Raw genomic sequence first — 20,053 nt, forward strand, 5'->3', positions numbered from 1 at the left:
ATGGCGCCGCCGCTGGAAAAGTAAAGTTGGGTGGTGGAATGATGTGATGGGGAAGGAGTACCCGAGAAGGAACTATTTATAGGACAAAATGGGCAAGGGTAAATCTGACTTATCTCTTTGCCGCCTCCGAGAAATCCGAGGGTACTCAGGTAGATATGGTAACTGTTCGCACGGTAATCAAGGGATTGCGCAGGTGATTTGATGGGAAGCGGTCATTATCTGAAGATATTTTACTGTGTGAGATTTCCTGGTCGGTCCATCGGCAGCGTTCTATAACGGTCATATTGCCGTTGGGCGAATAAAGGGGAGGTAGCCGTTTGTACGAACGTCCTGGTCAGTATATCGGCAGATCTTTGTAACGGTATTATTGCCGATGTACGGTTGAGAGAGAAATGCCCATTTAGGAAGTTGGGGATTTCGAGGAATCCGCGGGAGAATAGTATCAGAGTTGTTCAGATTGAGGTTGTCGGTTACCAGATTAGGAGCATTAATTGCGGGAAGAAGGCATCATTACTGTAGAGAATTTCGGAGCATTAATAGTTTTATACTCCAAAATTGGGGGGCATATGTTGACACCATTTTTTGGGCACGTGTCCAGGATGGCAGGATAAAGTGGCAGTATGCTATTTACAAGATGAATTGCCGATGAGGATGGTTGCCGATGAAGGAGAGGTCGGATGTGACTAAGTCTGCAGGCAGTGATGTGTTTATGCCGATGGGGGAGTCTGCCGATGACTATGGCAAGGAGTCTGCCGATGATACGGAGGAGGGGTCCGGAAACTGCTGATCGGTTTATGGAAGAATTTTAGTTCGTCACGGGAGATAGCTTTGTTATTTCCTTATTTATTTAAGTCGTTTTGTATACGGATTCCGTGTAGTTTGGAATTCGAATTCTAGTCGTGTTTAGTTGTAGCTCTTTGAGCAGGGTATAAATATGAACCCTAGGGCCTTGTAATGAGACATCTATCAATCAATCAAACACATGTTTTACTCATATATTCCAGCATCTACTTTTCGACTACTTCGTCATACTTTTTCTTTTTTACTACGAGTTCTTAGGAATTCGTCGACTTAAGCTCGGCGTATTCTCGAGTTCCGCGTGAGTACCTCTTAGCCGTGACATCCGGGCGCATCGCTGTTGTCAGGACTAAAGTATTCGAGTTACCACCTTTGCCGATAGTAAGGTCAAATCGGCTGGCACGCCTCAACGTTTGAATCGGGTATTAGCTCTTTGTGTTTGCAGATCTTTTTTGCATCAACAATAAGATAGCCCAATGCTCCAGCCCTCTTTTTCCAAGTTGCTAAAAGGTCATCTTTTAATGTTTATTGCATATTCCTTTAATCAAATTACAAGATCATGGTTTAGTGGAGCACTAGCATAAGCTACCCAATGCAAAACCATAGGTGACAAGGTATAAGATCAATACTAGGAATTCTTATCATGGAGACACATGCAATATGAATTGTGTGATTAAAGTTATTAGGAAACAAGGATGATCCCATGCTATACTTGCTTTAAAACTCAGATCCTTCTTTTAGTTCCAAACCTTCAATGATCTGTTTCTTGATCACCACGTAAAGCTCACCGACTGGACATGATCACAAAGCTCCACACAAGCATCTACACAATCATACACGAAGCAAGCAATATAAATAAATTAAAACAGTACACCAATCAATAAAAAAAGGTTTGAAAACTAGTCTACGCATTGCTACAAACACACAGACGGAAAAACACGCTAATCGGAGCTTCGATGAAATAGAAACGACGACCGAAAGATTATCTTTATAAGCGAGAAACTTTAAACTTCATTTATTTTAGTTAGACACAATCAGGTGAAAGTTGAAGCTATACAAATTACATCTTAATTCAAGAGTCAGTTAAACTCGTCTCATTTTATTTCAAAATTATTGGTGTACCATTTAAGCAAATTAGACTCTAACTTTGCAGAAAACAGATTTATGTGAGCCTCTTTATAGTGAGGTTTAAACTACATAATTTATAATCAATGAAAACATATTTCAGTTGGCATTAATCAAAGTATGCACAAAAGATCTGTTGTGGAAACCCTAAATTAATTTAATTACAAAACTATCTTGTATAAATTTTAATCAAGTTACATGCGACAAGATACCGTGACTAACCTGTGAACTACATCATTACTTACTCATCGTAACAAGATCAAACTATTTTGGAACTAAAACAGGCAGGATCGAAGGTCTAAAAACTTTTGTGAGATTAATTTTAGATACAGTTAGCAAGGAAGATGAGGGTTGAAGGAAAACAAGATACATACATCTTTGGCCATGTTAGGCTTCCCTTCCTTTGGCTGGGCACGTACTGGTGAAAGATTTCAAAATGCCTGAGCTAGCTAACTGCAGTCCAGCTGCTAGTTTAGCTTTCGATTGGAGGATGGCTCGTTCCTTGCTAGATGGAGCAGCAGGCTAATTAGCTTTGGCTAAGCCAGATTTGTTAGGATTAAGAGAAGATGTATGTGTACCTACTCGGCTGCTGCTTTGCGTTTTGGTCTCCTGGAGTTGCAGAGGCCAGGCCGATGGCTGTGCTCGCCCAGTCGCCGCTGTACAGTCCACAGCGATGTCGTGCCGCCGCATCCATGGCTGCATCGCACGCACGCCAATGAATATGAGAGGACTCCGATGAATGATGGCCACTCTAGCGAATCGCGATGGATGATGGCAAGGACGATGGGGCAAGCTCCACGTATGATGAACGTGGCGATCAGCGGGGTTGAGACGTCGAAGATAGCATAAGCGAAAGGAGGAAGAAAAATCAAAATTTTCTACCTTGGATTCCCAAAAAAGGGTTTCTCTTGTGGTAGTCTTGGTGTGCTCTGTCCAATAGGGTTGTACATATATATAGGGAGGAAATCTCTCCATATCTACATCAATTAACAATATGGTACTAATTGATGTTGTACCTTCCACCTTTACTAATGGGCCTAAATAAATATTAAAGCCCATTAATAAATAAAGACATGGTCTTTGAGATTTATTATAATTATTGCACATGAGATTTGAGTGTTAAAAAGGGAGAGAGGTTTTATTATTTTGCGGAACATAAAGAACCCAAATTAAGTATTTGGAGCTCATGAAATGACAATTTGGAGCATCTAAAAATTAGATTATGCTCACAGACAAGTGGGAACAAATTCCAAAAAAAGCTAGAAAAGATCCCAAGAAGATTGTAGATATTGTTTGATGAACAAGTAACTAAAATGAGTGAGTTGGATGACAAAGAAAAGATTTTAGGATGCTCTAAAAAAACTTGAGCTGAGGAATAAGGAATTTGGTTGTAGATAAAGATAAAGAAGTACCGATCAAGGAAGATTGATCTACTAAACGCATTTCAAAAACTTTGCTCACTCTCAACACACAAAGGAGTAACAAGCAAACATTACAACAAATCTTATGCACTAGCATGTATGCACAACAATATTGCTAAGCCTTACGATAAATTTTATTTTAATGAAAAATATTGTTTTCCCTATGTTTCATGAGCACAAACAAATGTATAATTACTTATTTGTCCTCTATTTCCAAAAAACCAAAATTTTAGGGTGTTACAATTCTACCCCCCTTAAGATGCTTTGATAGAATTTTATCATTCCAAGTCAATCTCTTAGTCACTCTTATGTCACGGTCACATTGGCTCCAACAAACCTATGATAGCTTCTTGCCATATATATAAAACTCTAAGTCTCATTCACATTCCTTTGGTGGTTTCCAGCTCTTGCATCTTTAACTTTCTTAAGTCCATCATTAAAGATGACGTCTCCTAGATGAGAACTTCCATCAACTAGAACATACTGGTCATGCTCTCTTTAGTCTTTAGCAATGAAGCCTTTTGAATCTCAGTAGAATCAATAGTAGATGTAGCATATCCACCTCCTAAGTTGTCAAGTGACCAATTTCACTAACTTGTGCCAGAGTAGATGATTATAATCATGGGATATCTCCAGAGACAACTTCTCACTTCCTGGTAAATTGAAAGGGCATTAATCTATCATATCAAGGTACTACCCCCCTTAAGATGAGATAGGTCGGGGGACAGTATGGACTAGCTCTCATATTCACATCATATAGTCTTTTAAATTCACTGTACCAAGTCTCATGATCTGGAGTTGGTTTCATCACTAAGTTCCAACTATTGGTACCTCTGTCAGAGTTGAATTGCTTCGCTCTTACATCCCATGTATAACTTTGTAGACTTTGGTGTCACCTAATTCTCACAAGCACCACTTCCAAGCTTTGAGTACCAGCAATGACCTATATCTCTATTCATATTAGCACACTTCAATGGAACTACTTCTTGCGTCCAAAACCAGATTCACCAAACACTTGAGGTCCTTATCGATGATCCAGCATTAACCAATACTTCTCCTTGTAACTCCTTTGATAAGACTACCCCCCTTAGAAAAGGTAAAATAGGGGCTTAAATGGGTAGTTTAGTCCATCTTTCAAGTGGGTTTCTTATCATCATATCTTCTAACACCGAAGAGAAACTCATGTGTACTGATATGTACAAGTAATCTGAAATTCCTCACGATATGAAAACACCAGCACAGTAAAATAGGCATAACTCCTTTTTTGTCAATCCAATAAGGTCTTAGCTGATACCGTTAGAAACCTTATCCAAATCCCTACAACTTTCATATAAAAGGCTTCCTTAGTTTCTGTCTTTAAACCTAGGTAAAACATCCATACATGATATCCATCCCGACAATGTCTCAGCATCGGTGCAGCAACTTGCAGAAGTCATATCTCTAGTTACTTAGATCATATGGGGACGAGTCTTACATGGTTGCAAAGCTTATGAAGTCCTCCACAACTTCTGTATATCCCACTTTTCCAGATTCTGATGTTAAGTTGGCTGAAAAGTAGGAATTAACTAGAACTGTCCAGATTTTGAAACTGTGCGGAACCATTAACTTGTAGAGGTCATAACTCAAGTTCTATTGATCCGGTAAAGTTGCAGCTTGCATCGTTGGAAAGCTTATCAAATGATCTACAACTTTATTACTTAACCCTTTTCCAAATTCTATAGTTACATTTGTTCGAAACAGTAGGCAACTGAAACTGGTCCTGATTCCTGACAGCCCAACTGTACCGTCTTGTGATTTTCGTAATTCCCAAACCACAACAGCTATGGAGGTGATTCTTGCGGTCAGAGAAGGATCTTGAAGTCTACTATCACCCAGAATTTTCACATGATTTTATAGTCCTCCGAGGTTAGGGATTCGAACTGAAGAAGATAAGTTGCTCCCAAAAGACAAGGACAAAGAAACAAGAGAAACTAAAACCTCAACTATTTATTTCATTAATCCTTATACCTTAGGCTTGTAACCTAAATGAAATTGTGCCACCTTGTGATGTGTGCTTCTGTGCTCTAGTGGCTCTCATACTTAGGATGAGTCCACTTAGTGCACTTATATTCTACCTTGGCTTGCTGTTCAGGATAGTGGTCTTGTAGTATACGCACAAGCCGAGGGTGGAAGAAATCTTCCCCACTAAAGGATGTGGTAAAGTACTCCTTTCGCCAACAAATATGTCTTGATGGGACAGGGCGAGCTTTCTCATACTCCGGTTCCGTTAATCCATAGATTCCCCGAGTCAAGCATAGTCTTCTAGAGTTGTTGCGAGCAATATTTTCGTTACGAACCATCTATGGAATTAGACTAAGAGTAAGTTAGAATAGAAGCAATACTTTTAGAATAGAATTAGATGATAGAAGCATAAGAATTTTAGCAAATAGCAAGGGTGAGATAGTAAGCATAAATGTAGTGAAGCAAAGATGGCTAAAACGACCATTACTATCTAGGCTTGCGTCCTACAGTTAGCATTGCTCTGATACCACTTTGTAGCACCTGATTTTAAGAACAAAACCAGATACACACTATATGTGAGCCCAGGAAGTCAAATCTCACATATAGCCACAAATAGGGGTAATATCAATAGACAATGCTTGTATAACGAACTTAATATAAAAGATATAAAAGCTCCACATCCACAGGGACAACTGACTGGTTGAGCACAAGCCTAAACTCTTCTCCAAACTTGCAATCTGGTACCCATCCGGGATTTTTATCCAAATAAAATGTAAAGGCAAGCGTAAGTACATCTCGTACTCAGCAAGAATAACATGGGGTTCATGAGGCTCAAAGGCTAGACACTGGTTTAACTGCATGTAGCTTTTAGTTATCACAATTTTAGCATATGAGTAGCATCAAGTTGTCAAGTCCCATAGTAAACTCATGATCAAGTAAAGTGAATAAAGAATAGCATAAACATCATATTAACAATAATAACATTAATGATTTGCCATTAGTGCTCATTTATTCTGTTTTGGTCCAAGGCCGCTCGTGACCGTGAGCACGGCTGATATATCAGTTTTACACTCTGCAGAGGTTGTACACTTTCACTGTGAGTCATGATTTACCCTTTCGCCCGAGGTAGCTAATCTCTTAACCCCCTTCCTAGGGAGGCCGGCAGGGTTCACTATGAATCCTTTCAAAGGTTCGTCTAACAAGTTAGGGCCGCTTGGTTTCATTAGTCAGTCTATGTGATTCACCCGCAGGAATCCACGGTTTGCTATTCCCCATTTGCGCCACACGGGTAACCTCTAACAAGCTAGAAAAGGTCCTCATACTGAGCTAAAGCCAGAGCCATGTAGCCCTCAGAGTTGTACTGTATGTCCCGGATGGTCAGATACAGATAAGTCCTTATGGAGAGAAACTAGAGCACCATAAGATAGCCCAATGCTCCAGCCCTCTTTTTCCAAGTTGCTAAAAGGTCATATTTTAATGTTTATTGCATATTCCTTTAATAAAATTACAAGATCATGGTTTAGTGGAGCACTAGCATAAGCTACCCAATGCAAAACCATAGGTGACAAGGTATAAGATCAATACTAGGAATCCTTATCAAGGAGACACATGCAATATGAATTGTGTGATTAAAGTTATTAGGAAACAAGGATGATCCCATGCTATACTTGCCTTAAAACTCAGATCCTTCTTTTAGTTCCAAACCTTCAATGATCTGTTTCTTGATCACCACGTAAAGCTCACCGACTGGAAGGAAGAAAAATCAATTTTTACTATCTTGGATTCCCAAACAAGGGGTTCCCTTGTGGTAGTCTTGGTGTGCTCTGCCCAAGGGGTTTGTACATATATATATAAGAAGGAAATCTCTCCATATCTACATCAATTAGCAATACGGTACTAATTGATGTTGTACCTTCCACCTTTTCTAATGGGCCTAAATAAATATTAAAGCCCATTAACAAATAAAGATATGGTCTTTGATATTTATTATAATTATTGCACATGAGATTTGAGTGTTAAAAAGGAAGAGAGGTTTTATTATTTTGCGGAATTAATTAATTTCATAGATAAAATAATTCCAAAAAAAATCCAGAATTATTATTTAAGCTACGAAAAATACTCCGAAAGCTCCAAAAATTCGGGAAAAATTCTCAGAGATATTATAGAACATAAAGAACCCAAATTAAGTATTTGGAGCTCATGATATGATAATTTGGAGCATCTAAAAATTAGATTATGCTCACAGACAAGTGGGAACAAATTCCAAAAAAAAAGCTAGAAAAGATCCCAAGAAGATTGTAGATATTGTTTGATGAACAAGTAACTAAAATGAGTGAGTTGGATGACAAAGAAAAGATTTTAGGATGCTCTAAAAAAAACTTGAGCTGAGGAATAAGGAATTTGGTTGTAGATAAAGATAAAGACGTACCGATCAAGGAAGATTGATCTACTAAACGCATTTCAAAAACTTTGCTCACTCTCAACACACAAATGAGTTACAAGCAAACATTACATCAAATCTTATGCACCAGCATGTATGCACAATAATGTTGCTAAGCCTTACGATAAATTTTAATTTAATAAAAAATATTATTTTCCCTATGTTTCATGAGCACAAAGAAATGTATAATTACTTACTTCTCCTCTATGGCCTTGTTTAGTTCCTAGAAAATTTTGCAAAATTTTTCACATTCCCCGTCACATCGAATCTTTAGATGCATGCATGAAGTATTAAATATAGACGAAAATAAAAACTAATTGCACAGTTTGGTCGGAATTGACGAGACGAATCTTTTAAGCCTAGTTAGTCCATGATTGGACAATATTTGTCAATACAAACAAAAGTGCTACAGTGTCGATTTTCCAAAAATTTTCGGAACTAAACAAGGCCTATTTCCAAAAAACCAAAATTTTATGGTGTTACACCTCCTCTGCTGCTCGCCCAGGAGGCCCCATGCCCGCCTGTCGAAGTGGAGAGGCACCCCAACGCCTTCCTCATCCCTCTCCACCCTCGCCTCGCTCTCTCCCTCGCTCTATGTCGGCTCTAGAGCGGAGGCACCATGGCCACCACTAGAGCTCTCTCCTTCCTCACGGTCTCGCCGCTCCAGTGCTTCTCCACCCTTGCTGGCTGCGCCCTAGTCATCCGCACGGAGCACCGCTCCTTCCATGCTCTTTTTTCAGGTGCCGCTCATGGCTATTCGTCCTGATCGACGGAGCAGCCAGTGCTGCTGCTGCTGGCTACATGGCTAGGCGGTCTGAGAGTGGCTCGGGCCAAGCTGAGTGGTGTGGAGGATGCGGGCAAGCCTCCATCGCCGGAGCTTTGTGGGGACCAAGGACCTCAGGTTAGAATATGAAACAACACAGGGTTCCAGATGCGAACCACAGACTCATCATATGAATAGTGCGTCTGCACTGCGGCTTGATTTGTGGAAAACTCAGGGTTCCCGAGGCAAAAGTGTTTTTCTTTTTCTTTTGTTTTAGCAGATTTCTGGGTGAACTTTGGAAATGCATAGAAATTCATAGAAAAATCGTAAAATAGCAAATTCGGACTTTTTGGAGTTCTTGTGAAATTCTCTATGCAGTAGATCTATAATATTGCATGGTTTAGTCTGAAGTTTTAGTCGTAAAAATAGATTTATGCAGTTAGGTTTTAACTTCTTGTTATATTTGTCTTTTTCATAACTGCCGTAGTATGGCTCAAAGAAATGTGGAAATATTGTGACATGGTTTCCATATGATAATTGATGTCTGGTAATTGTTTCATGAATTTAGGAATGGTAGATTAAGATTTATAAAAATAACAAATGCCCTGTGTTGCTTTGCTCCTATTCTGAGTAGGACTGCATGTTTGTATTGTTTGGCTCTGTTAAGTTGTGAATCTTGCCTGGATGAAAATATATGAGTTGTAGTACTTTTCATAAGCTTTCTATAAAGATAAATAGCACAATTTTTGGTTAAGCATATGTTTAGTTATAGTGGTTTAAAGTACTGTTACAGTTTCTGTCTAAATCCAGACAGAATTGCATTGTTTGTTATGTGAGACCTTGTTAATGGTAGATTTAGCTCTAGATATTTATAACAAAGTTGTTCAAAATTTAGTATTATTTCTAGAAAGTATACAACCATAATTTATGGGCATATGAACCTCAAGTTATAGCTGTTTAATGTGGCATGACAGATTCTGTCCATGTTTTGGACAGAGATGTCTTTATGGGGTTAATTGACCTTGTTAACTGTGGATTCATATTTAGATGATAATAAGAAAGTTGTAGGTAACTTTATGAGCTTTCCCAAAAGATAAGAGTCATGTTTGCTGGAGTTCTACAACTCCAGTTATGCTTCCTTGAATTGCCTATCAGTTTTCTGTTTGTAATTGTACTTCTACTGTTTGGCAGCATGAGCAGTTTTATTTATGCAATTAATTCGATGATATAAATGATGTTTTCTGTGAAACTTGTATATAGAAAAGATGTAGATAATTTACTAATATATATTGTGGTAAAGTTTCATATCATTTGGCTAAGTGGTTTGTGAGTTACAGTAGTATGAATTTCATCCTTTAAAATGCTTGTTCTCTGGAAATTCCTAGACCAGATTATACGGTCATGCATGTTTGACTTGGTTAACTTGTTAATCATGCTAATATGATTAAAGATGAATTGTAGATAATTTGATAATCTTTCCAGAATGTCCTATTGCATAGTTTTTGGAGTTGTGTAACCCCAGTTATGATTTATTTACTGAGTTGCTGCATGTATGTCCAAATTTGCTAAAAATGCATGAATACTTGATTGCTTTACTTGGTGTGTGCAAACTGTGATTCATATCTTTAATGGTGATTAAGTAATACACTTGCTACCTTGTAAAACTTGTGTCATGATTTATATGTTTGCTCTATATAATTGGTTGTGTGATGTTAGCTAAATAAATTTAGATGCTTGTGTCTTGCATACTTTTGTGTGATGCATATTGTGTTATTATTCTTCATATTCATGCACTTGCATCTTGCATCTCATCTTGGTGCGCTAGATGAATCACGTGAAGGTCATGGTGTGGAATCAGACTAGAAGATGGTGTTTGGTGGACCCATCCTGAAGGTGGAAGGACTAAGAAAGTGTTGTAACCTTAGATGTCACCAAGACGGAGCAACTAACTGAACTGACTCAGTGATGATCCCAGGCAAGCCCTAGAGCATTATAAGTCTCCCACTACTTTTGAATGCAATTGAGAATATATGTTATATATGTATTATTGCATTAAGTATAGAAGTTGGGTGAAACCCTTGCTGCATATAACACTCCTTGTCCAGCACATATACCTTTAACCCTATGTAGATTCGGGATCAAATCTAAATGCTTAGTCATGCTTAGACCGATAGAAGCCAAGTGATGTCCTGTCACCTGAGCGAGATAGGTGGATACCTGAAAAGATTAGCTATATATGATATCATGGAAATAACCAAGTGATGAGGATGAATAATTGGAGACCGGTGGGACGATGATAGAGAAGTAACAAGACATGGAGGTCTTGGGTGCCTATCTATCTCCACCTGTGTCAATTAAGGACCGATCGTTGATGGCCCTCTTGTCATGTTGAACGCATGCCCCACACTTAGCTGGAAGGATAAGTCGTTCCGACCGCGAAGCCTGAACACTATCCGGGTCGGGAATCGGCCCGATGTACGCGCTATATTGGTGATGGTTAAGGAGAACGACGAGGCCGCGGCGCGCAACCTTGGTATACCTTGGATACCTTGGTCGCCGGAACGGTACTCGAGTACGGGCGGTGCCTGTCGAACCCACGAATTGGTCCTGGATAGTGTAATATGGTGACCTGTAGCTCACTTGATCAGTGAGTGTGGTTTGTGTGGGGAATAACTCGCCAACTGGTTAGAAATCGATTCGAATCGCCATCGCTCCTGGATAGTGAGCACTTGACTTGAGCTTCGTCATCATAGTAATGTTTATGGAACACTTGGTTGGTTATGGTACGATGATGTTGGAAATGCCACATAGAATATGGGTACTACTGTTGTATCTTAATCAAGTGATTGCTCTAGTACAGGTGCTAATATAGATGACAGGTAATGATTATTAACTTGAGCTAAATACCTAAAAAGTTACTTATCGGTAACCTAAGCTTTTTATGCAAAAAGTGTTGTCAAGCTAGCCCCACCAATAAAGCCTTGCATACTCCTTGGTGTCATATTATTTCTGGTTTATGACTGGTAAGTCTAGCTGAGTACCTTCTCGTACTCAGGGTTTATTCCCACTTGTTGCAGGTTGTGATGTATCATGGCTACTGCAAGAGTTGGATGACTCCTACCATATTAGAGGAGTAAGATCATGGGCATGATCCTTCTTAGTTACCTCATCTATGTTGCTTTTGTTGGAGTTGACCTGGATACTGGTATGTATTTGAAATAAGGGCAATATTAGTTTCAAATTTCTTTGCTTCCGCTACTTTTCAACTCAAGTTGTAATAACTATATTGAACTCCAATGTATATCAAACTACTTGTGAAATGGATGTAACATGCGACTTGTTATGTTGAATCACTACGATCTTGGCTTGTATGATGGTTAGTTTGAAATCCCTCGTGATTTCACGGACTACCGGGTTTATGAGAGTTTGATTATGTTAAAGCAACTGCTTTGGCGGGAGTTTTTCATAGTTGATCTCTTGTAAATTGGGCGGTTCTGTTACAGGATTGTGGTATCCCAAAGGAGCAAATTTTGAGTTGATTGGTTATTCTGCCTTTGACTATGCGGGATGTAAAGTTGAGAGAAAGAGCACATCACGAACATTTCAATTATTAGGAAGATCACTTGTGTCTTGGTCATCAAAGAAGCAAAATAGTGTAGCACTTTCAACCGCCGAAGCACAGTATATTTCAGCTGGTAGTTTTTGTTCTCAATTACTTTGGATGTAGGCTACTTTGAATGATTTTGGAATCAAGTTCAAACAAGTGCCATTGCTATGTGATAGAAACTATACACTTAATTTCTCAAAAGCGTCGAATCCCACTAGCGCAATAGAAAATATACACTTAATTTTCTCAAAACGCACACCCCTCTCAACCCTAGGAACTCCACCTCCTTTGTAAAAGTGCTAACACTAACAAGTGTTCACCACCAAAGTGCATGTGTGTTAGCTTTTTACAAACATTTTCACCCAAAGGAGTTAAGTTAGCACTTTACTAGATCCTAATGCATATGCTCAAGATGTAGACCTAGTAGCACTTGATTCGAGAGATGACCGTGATTTCCCCTCTTGATAGTCGGCTATCTATCCTAAACCCGGTCAATCACTTCTCTACTAATCTTAGACCGGCAAAAGTAAAACCCTATGTTTATACCTTTGCCTTGATAACTTTGCTCCTCGTTTATCACCATGATCTTCACTTCATGCTTCATCCCTTTGTGATCATGTGGCTACCTTTCCATGCCACCATGCACCTTCATCACATGTTTTGCTATATCAAACTAAAATCACTTAAACACAAAGCATTAGCAACTTGGTGTCATTAATTACCAAAACCAAACTTGGGCTTTCAAAGAGGCAGGCGTGGACGAAGGTTGGGAGACTAGTTTATGTGTATGCACAGGAGTGGGAGCCCTTTGTTGTCGGTCTGCTATTGGCTGTTTTGGTCATCCTTTTTTGTGAGGATGTTCCTACTGTTTGCTCCATCGGATGTCGTTGCTCATGTGCGTGGGTGCCTGGCGCATAGAGGCCACCGTACGCCCGACCGTTTGAGAAGCTGAGGGCCCATGCGTCAGTGGCATGGGGGGCAACTTGTGGCCATTGCGTGGGCTAGCCGGTTGGCTAGATTTAACTAGTGCCTCCCCCTTTCCTTTCCTCTCGCTCACTCATTTCTTATCCCTGCTCATCCTTTGAAGAACAAAAAGAGAAGAACAAGCTCCTCTCTCCCCCTCTCCCAAGATTTGGTGCTAATTCTTAGAGAGATTTTGAGAGCCCTAAGAGATCGATCTTATGATCTTGAAGAGCATCTCCTCCCTAACCTCTAGTGTCCAAGCTTGGTGCTCATCCAAGAGAGGATTTGAGGGAAACCCTAGTGTTCATGCATTTGTGATTCTTTCTTGTGGCACTAGGTTGTGATTGCAACTGTGGATTTCTTATTACTCTTGGTGATTGTCGTCACCTAGACAGTTGTGGATTTGTTGATTGGTGAGGGGACTTGGTGATTGTGTCCGCCCCCAATCAAGGTGAATGAGGCGTTGTTGTGGTTCCCCGGCGGAGTGCTAAATTCCAACTCTAGTGGATTGCTTGTGTCATTGAGCTACCTCACTTGTGGCTAGGTTTGTGAAACACCTATTAGCTGCCGAACCACCAAGTGTTGGTCGACACAACAGGGACTAGCGTGCCGGCAAGCACGTGAACCTCGGAAGAAAAATATTGGTGTCAATATTGTGATTGATATTCTCTCGGTGAATATATTGATATACATTATGATTGGTTCATCCTCTACATATCGGTATAATTATCACTCACCTCTTTACTTTCTTGCAATTTAGTTGTAACTAGTAGTTCCTAGTTTTAGCTAGTTATAACTAGTTGTAGAGAGTAGCGACATAGCCATTGCTTGTGCCTAGTAATCATAGCACTAGAATTATTAGATAGGTGGCCTGCAACCCTTGTAGAGCTATAGCAAAATTGCTTTACGCCTTTTATTATATTATCCTTTGCTCTAGTGCTTTGTAGATTTTTTAAATAGGCTATTCACGCCCCCCCCTCGAGCCATAGTTGGACCTTTCAACAAGGGCTAAATGTGTGATTGAACCTTAGGTTGTCGCCAATAGAAGACCATTTCGAAACCAAACCTAAAATGGGTCTCCAACACAATAACTATAGCCTCCAATAGAGTACCCATATAGAAGATTCATTTTGGGTATCAGGGGAGACATAACCCAAATTTAGGTATCCTCTCTCCTCGAGACCCATTTGCAGAGAGTGTTGTCTTTTAGGTCTTGTTGTTGGAGACGAAACTGCTATAGTACCTGTTAAACTTTAACAACCCTAACCAAACACAACACTCTTATCGGGTACACTGTTATACTTCCTGTAGATATAGAGAAGAAGACACGAAGAAAATTTCATAAACCTCATGGTGCTCTACCCTTCGTCCACCAAGATCGGGTCACTTGTGTTTATGTAGTGTTGGTGGTCGCAATATGACTCAGCTTTCAATCTAAATCCTTATTAAAAACTATGGTACTAATAAATTTAAATTTACATTAAAGCATACAGTCACCACGCTAAGGGGGGTGTTTGGTTCCGAGTGTTAAACTTAAGTCTTTATCACATATGCATAAAATATTAAATATAGATTATTTAGAAAATTAAAAATATAGTTAGAGACTAATTTGTGAGACATTTTTCACTAGTAGAAAGAGGCTCATACCTGGCGCCCCCTTTTTATACCACAGGCGGTTCCAGTTACGACGCGTCTGTGGTATAAATCGGGCGGTGTCAGATATTTTCGGCTGTCTGTGGAAACTATTATCACATGCGGTTGACTTAAGCAACCGCCTGTGTTATCTCTGTATAAATACACCTTCTTTCTCCCTGACCAGAACACAGTATCTCGCACCCACCTTCCATTGGGGGCGATTTTGGAGTTCCAGATTTCTCAAAATACAAGGGGGGAGGTTTTGATCTTCATTTCTAGGAAGGAGGTTGCTAAAAGAGGTTAGTTTATGTCCCTATGGCCTCAATTTGCTCATTCTAGCTCAATTTGAGCCACTTTTTGGATCTAGGGTTTCACCATGAGTGAGAGAGAAGAATAGCTAGCTTTTTGTCTTGATTTGTTGATATGGTTAGATGGGGTTGTTTAATATGGTTGGATAATGTCTCTCAACATGTTTGCTTCTCAATTTAGCTAGTTTTTACAAGATTAAACCAATGGTGTGTTCTTGTATATTTCTGTAGAGAGATAATCGTTGATTTTTTTAATTATATGAAAGTTAGGTTTTTATTGTCACATTCCACATCATCTATCTATTTATAATGAATGTTGTATTTATATAGTTATGCTATACTTAGGTTTTCTAATTTATGTCTCTCTCTCTTTATAAATTTTTCAATTTATTTATCAACATGTATGTATGTTTTATGAGTGAGAGAGAAGAATAGCTAGCTTTTTGTCTTGATTTGTTGATATGGTTTGATGGGGTTGCTTAATATGGTTGGATAATGCCTCTCAACATGTTTGCTTCTCAATTTAGCTAGTTTTTACAAGATTAAACCAATGGTGTGTTCTTTGTATATTTATGTAGAGAGATAATTGTGGATTTTTTAAATTATATGGTAGTTAGGTTTTTTATTATGACCTTCCACATCATCATCTATTTATAATGAATGATGTATTTATATAGTTATGCTATACTTAGATTATTTTTTAATTATGTAACTTAGGTTTTTTCCTTTAATCTCAAGCTTAACCATAAAGCCTAGCTAATAAACCCTAGATAAATCCTTTGTAAACCCTTAGATCATATGAATGGTGTTTTACAGGTACTGATGGAGAGGTCATTTTGGATGTATAATTTATCAAGACTAGATCCATCATACATAACTGAGGTCCAGAGGTTTATTGATGCTGCTCAAAACCATGCTTCAAGAACAAGAAAGATGCACATACATTGTCCATGCATGGATTGTAGAAATCTTGTTGTATCTGATGACATTCAACAAATCCTTACTCATCTGGTCCGTCGAGGATTTATGATAGATTACTTGATTTGGACAAAGCATGGAGAGGGTAGCTCTGCGCCTTATACAACTGGAATTGTTGACAGGTTTGAGTTCGTACACGAGACACAACAACCTAATACCGTTGGTCTAGCCACTGAACATGTTGTGCCAAATGTTCCTGATCATGGTTTCATTGGAGGAAATGAAGATGGCACCGAAACTAACATGGCTGCGGAAGATGCAGAATTTCTAGAGGCAATGTTGCGTCGTCATGCAGAAGATCCATCAGTGTTCTTCATGAAAGGTATGGAGGCCCTAATGAAGGCAGCAGAAGAGCCTTTGTATGATGAGTCCAAGGGTTGCACCAAAGAGTTCACGACGCTACGGTATGTGCTAAAGTTGTTGGTGTGCAAAGCTAGATATGGTCTTTCTGATGCTGGCTTTGATGCGTTCTTAAGCATTATTGCAGACATGCTTCCTAAGGATAACAAAGTGCCTGCTAACACATATTATGCAAAGAAGCTAATCAGCCCACTCACAATGGGTGTTGAGAAGATCCACACTTGTAGTGGTGCAAGTAGGTACAAGACAAATAAATACTACATAGAGGAAGAGTGTGTTGCCTCTGTGCCTAAGGGCAAAAAACGAAAGAAGGCCCAACAAAAGACCCAGGATAGTAGTTTAAAACCTACCGGCAAAGAAAGGGAAGATGTAGACTATTATGCGCAGAAAAAGATTCCTGCTTTGGTGATGTGGTACCTTCCTGTGATCGATCGATTGAGGTGCTTGTTTGCTAACCCAGAGGATGCCCAACTTATGAGCTGGCATGCTTCTGATGAGCACAAAGATGATGGGAAGCTTCAGCACCCAGCTGATGGTCAGCAGTGGAAAGATTTCAATGAAAACCATAAGGACTTTGCTAATGAACCAAGGAATGTTAGGTTCGCACTGAGTACTGATGGAATGAATCCATTTGCTGAGAGGAGCAGCAAGCACAGCACATGGCCAGTGATCCTCACCATCTACAACCTCCCTCCATGGTTGATGCAGAAGCGAAAGTACCTTTTACTAACCATCCTTATCTCTGGACCTACACAACCTGGAGTTGATATGGATGTTTTCTTGGAGCCCTTAATGCGGGACATGAAGATACTATCGGAAACAGGTGTTCAAATATTCGACGAGTACCGCAAAGAATCATTCACACTGAGAGCAATTATCTTTGTTACGATCAATGACTAACCAGCTCTCTTTACATTATCAGGGCAGTTCAAGGGAAAGTTAGGTTGTGTGGTATGCATAGATGACACCGCTTACGTGTCCCTAACCGCATCTAAGAAGATAGTGTACAAGAGGCACAGACGCTTCTTATCAAAAGGACACAAGTACCGGCTGAAAAAGATGGATAAGTACTTTGACAATAATAGTGAACTACAGACTACTGCTCCATCAGGTAACAGTAAAGGCCAAAGAGTTTTCAGCATAGTCAGCAAACTCAAATTTGTTTTTGGGAAGAAGACAAAAGATGGAAAACCAAGAAAGAATGTTAAGCCAGCTCCAGGGGCTACATTCAAGAAGAAGTCAATTTTCTTTGAGTATTTGGAATACTGGCCAGAGTTAGACGTCCGCCACGCGATCGATGGTATGCACGTTCAGAAGAACGTGTTTGAAAGCGTAATTGGCACCTTATGGGACATGAAGGGGAAGACAAAGGAAGGATTAAATTCACGCTTGGACATGGTACAATTAGGCATAAAAAAAGAACTTCACCCTGTTAGGCTAAAAAATGGGAAGTACCACCTCCCGGCAGCAAGCTACAACCTCAACAATGAAGAGAAACATGAGATGTGTGTGTGGTTGAAGAAATTGAAAGTCCCATCTGGATTCTGCTCTAGCATACGGAGTATTGTGTCAATGAAAGACCTTACACTCACCAACTACAACTCACATGATTGTCATGTCATATTGACTACTTTTCTCCCTATTGCCATTAGGGCTATAAACCCAGTGTGGATAAAGGTTGCAGTTACACGGTTGTGCTACTTCTTCAACAGGATCTCACAGAAGGTGATTGAACGTGATGAGTTGGCGTCTCTTAAGGAATTCGCAGTGGAGACAGTTTCACAGTTTGAGATGTGTTTCCCCCAGCATTCTTCGATGTGATGGTTCACCTTGTGGTGCACTTGGTTTCACAAATAGAGGCATTGGGTCCCATGTATTTGCATGAGATGTGGACGTATGAACGCTTCATGTCAATACTAAATGGCTATGTATCAACTCGTGCTCGTCCAGAGGCGTCTATGGTAGAGGGGTACTTAACCGAAGAGGCCATTGAGTCCGGAGGTCCATTCTGCAATAGGGTCCTAAAAGACCAGGTTGCAATAGGTTTGCCTCCATCACGACATGAGGGTAGGCTGAATGGAAGAGGTAGGATGGGAAAGAAATCATACGTCCCAAAAGATTACAATTCAGTCCTCGAAGCACATCACAGCGTCCTGCATCAGCTCTCGATAATGGAGCCTTTGATCAATCTACACATTGAAGAGCTTCAAGAACATAATCATGGGCACACAGATGAATGGATAATGAAAGAATATAAGAATCAGTTCACCTCATGGCTAAGGGAGCAGGACATTCCAGATGGGGAAACACTCGAGGATCGCACCATCAAGGTCTTGGCATCTGGGCCATCACGCCAGGTCACGACTTGGCAAACCTATGACATTAGTGGATTCACGTTGTGTACCAAGTCCAAAGACCAAAAGAGCATGGCACAAAATAGTGGTGTTCGTTGCGACGCCTTAGACTCTGAAACTGGTGAGGAAACAACTTACTTTGGCTTCGTTGAGGACATATGGGAACTAGACTATGGTACATTTCAGATCCCTGTATTTCGGTGTCAATGGGTTGAAGACAAACATGTCACAGTGGACAACTATGGGATTAGAGTTCTAGATCTATGCAAGGTAGGCTACAAAGATGATCCATGGATAATGGCTAACCTTGCTGCACAGGTCTTCTATGCTGAGCAGGTCCTCTCTCCTAATGATAAGAAGAAAATTACGGACCATCCAAAGCACATAGTTTTCCCTGGAAAGCAAGAAGCCATCGGAGTTGATGGTGTATCTGACTTGGATGAATTTAACCAGTTCAGTGACATGTCTCTCTTTGTAGACGACCATCCAGTAAAGATAAGGAATGTTGAGCGAAGCATTCCACAGAGCTCGTTGCCCTGGGTGCGTCACGATGGACAAGGAAGAACAGTAGCTGCCTAGATTTTATTTGTCATTTGCCATGTAATCTATTTATGATAAAATGTGTACCTTATGCTATGTGCTCTTTCTATTTCTACATGTAAGGGTTACTAGTGCCATTGATGTTGTATTGGTCTCAAACTTTTACTAAGGGTTACTAGTGTCATTGATGTTCAATCCACCAAGTTTGGGATTTTTCTCATGTGGTTTGTTACTTTATCCAGTTTAATTGAATTTCCGTGCGACATCACCCACTAATTAGCGCTTGAACTAAGTCTACCCCTGAAATGACTCCAAATGGTGCCAAACTTCTCCACAGGGGCTTATATACCATAGGAAATAAAACTTCCTTGTGGTTGGTGGAAAAACCTAGTGGGATCTAGGTGTAGTTCACCATTTTTCATCTCATTTAGCACAAAGAAAAATGTAATAATAGCTTGCATGACCAGAAAATCCTAAGATCTTGTGTAGGGTTATCATTTGAGTGTAGAAGCTTGCCAAAAAAATTTCAAGACATTTGGAGATAGGCATAACATACATGCTTCACAAACATATAAGAGTCATTCCACCGAACTATGCTAAAACATATGGGTTCCTCACATTTATATTGTCAACGATAAATTGCATAAAGGAATATATTTTTCATAGCATTTACACACTACAATAAAGCTAACAAAATTGGATTTACATTTTTCTGGTATTCCTAGAATTATTTATGTATTAAACAATATATGAGGCACAT

The 20,053-nt window shown here is 39.7% G+C and overlaps 1 long non-coding RNA gene across 1 annotated transcript; it reads right to left on the reverse strand.

The window, feature by feature from the left end:
* Positions 1,516 to 2,828, reverse strand: LOC110437653. Its single transcript, XR_002455557.1, has 3 exons — positions 2,502 to 2,828; positions 2,298 to 2,428; positions 1,516 to 1,621 (listed from the first exon to the last, which is right to left on the reverse strand). It is a non-coding gene; the product is annotated as an uncharacterized LOC110437653 (long non-coding RNA).

This window comes from Sorghum bicolor, chromosome 8 (assembly GCF_000003195.3).
Source record: "Sorghum bicolor cultivar BTx623 chromosome 8, Sorghum_bicolor_NCBIv3, whole genome shotgun sequence".
Classification (NCBI taxonomy): domain Eukaryota; kingdom Viridiplantae; phylum Streptophyta; class Magnoliopsida; order Poales; family Poaceae; genus Sorghum; species Sorghum bicolor.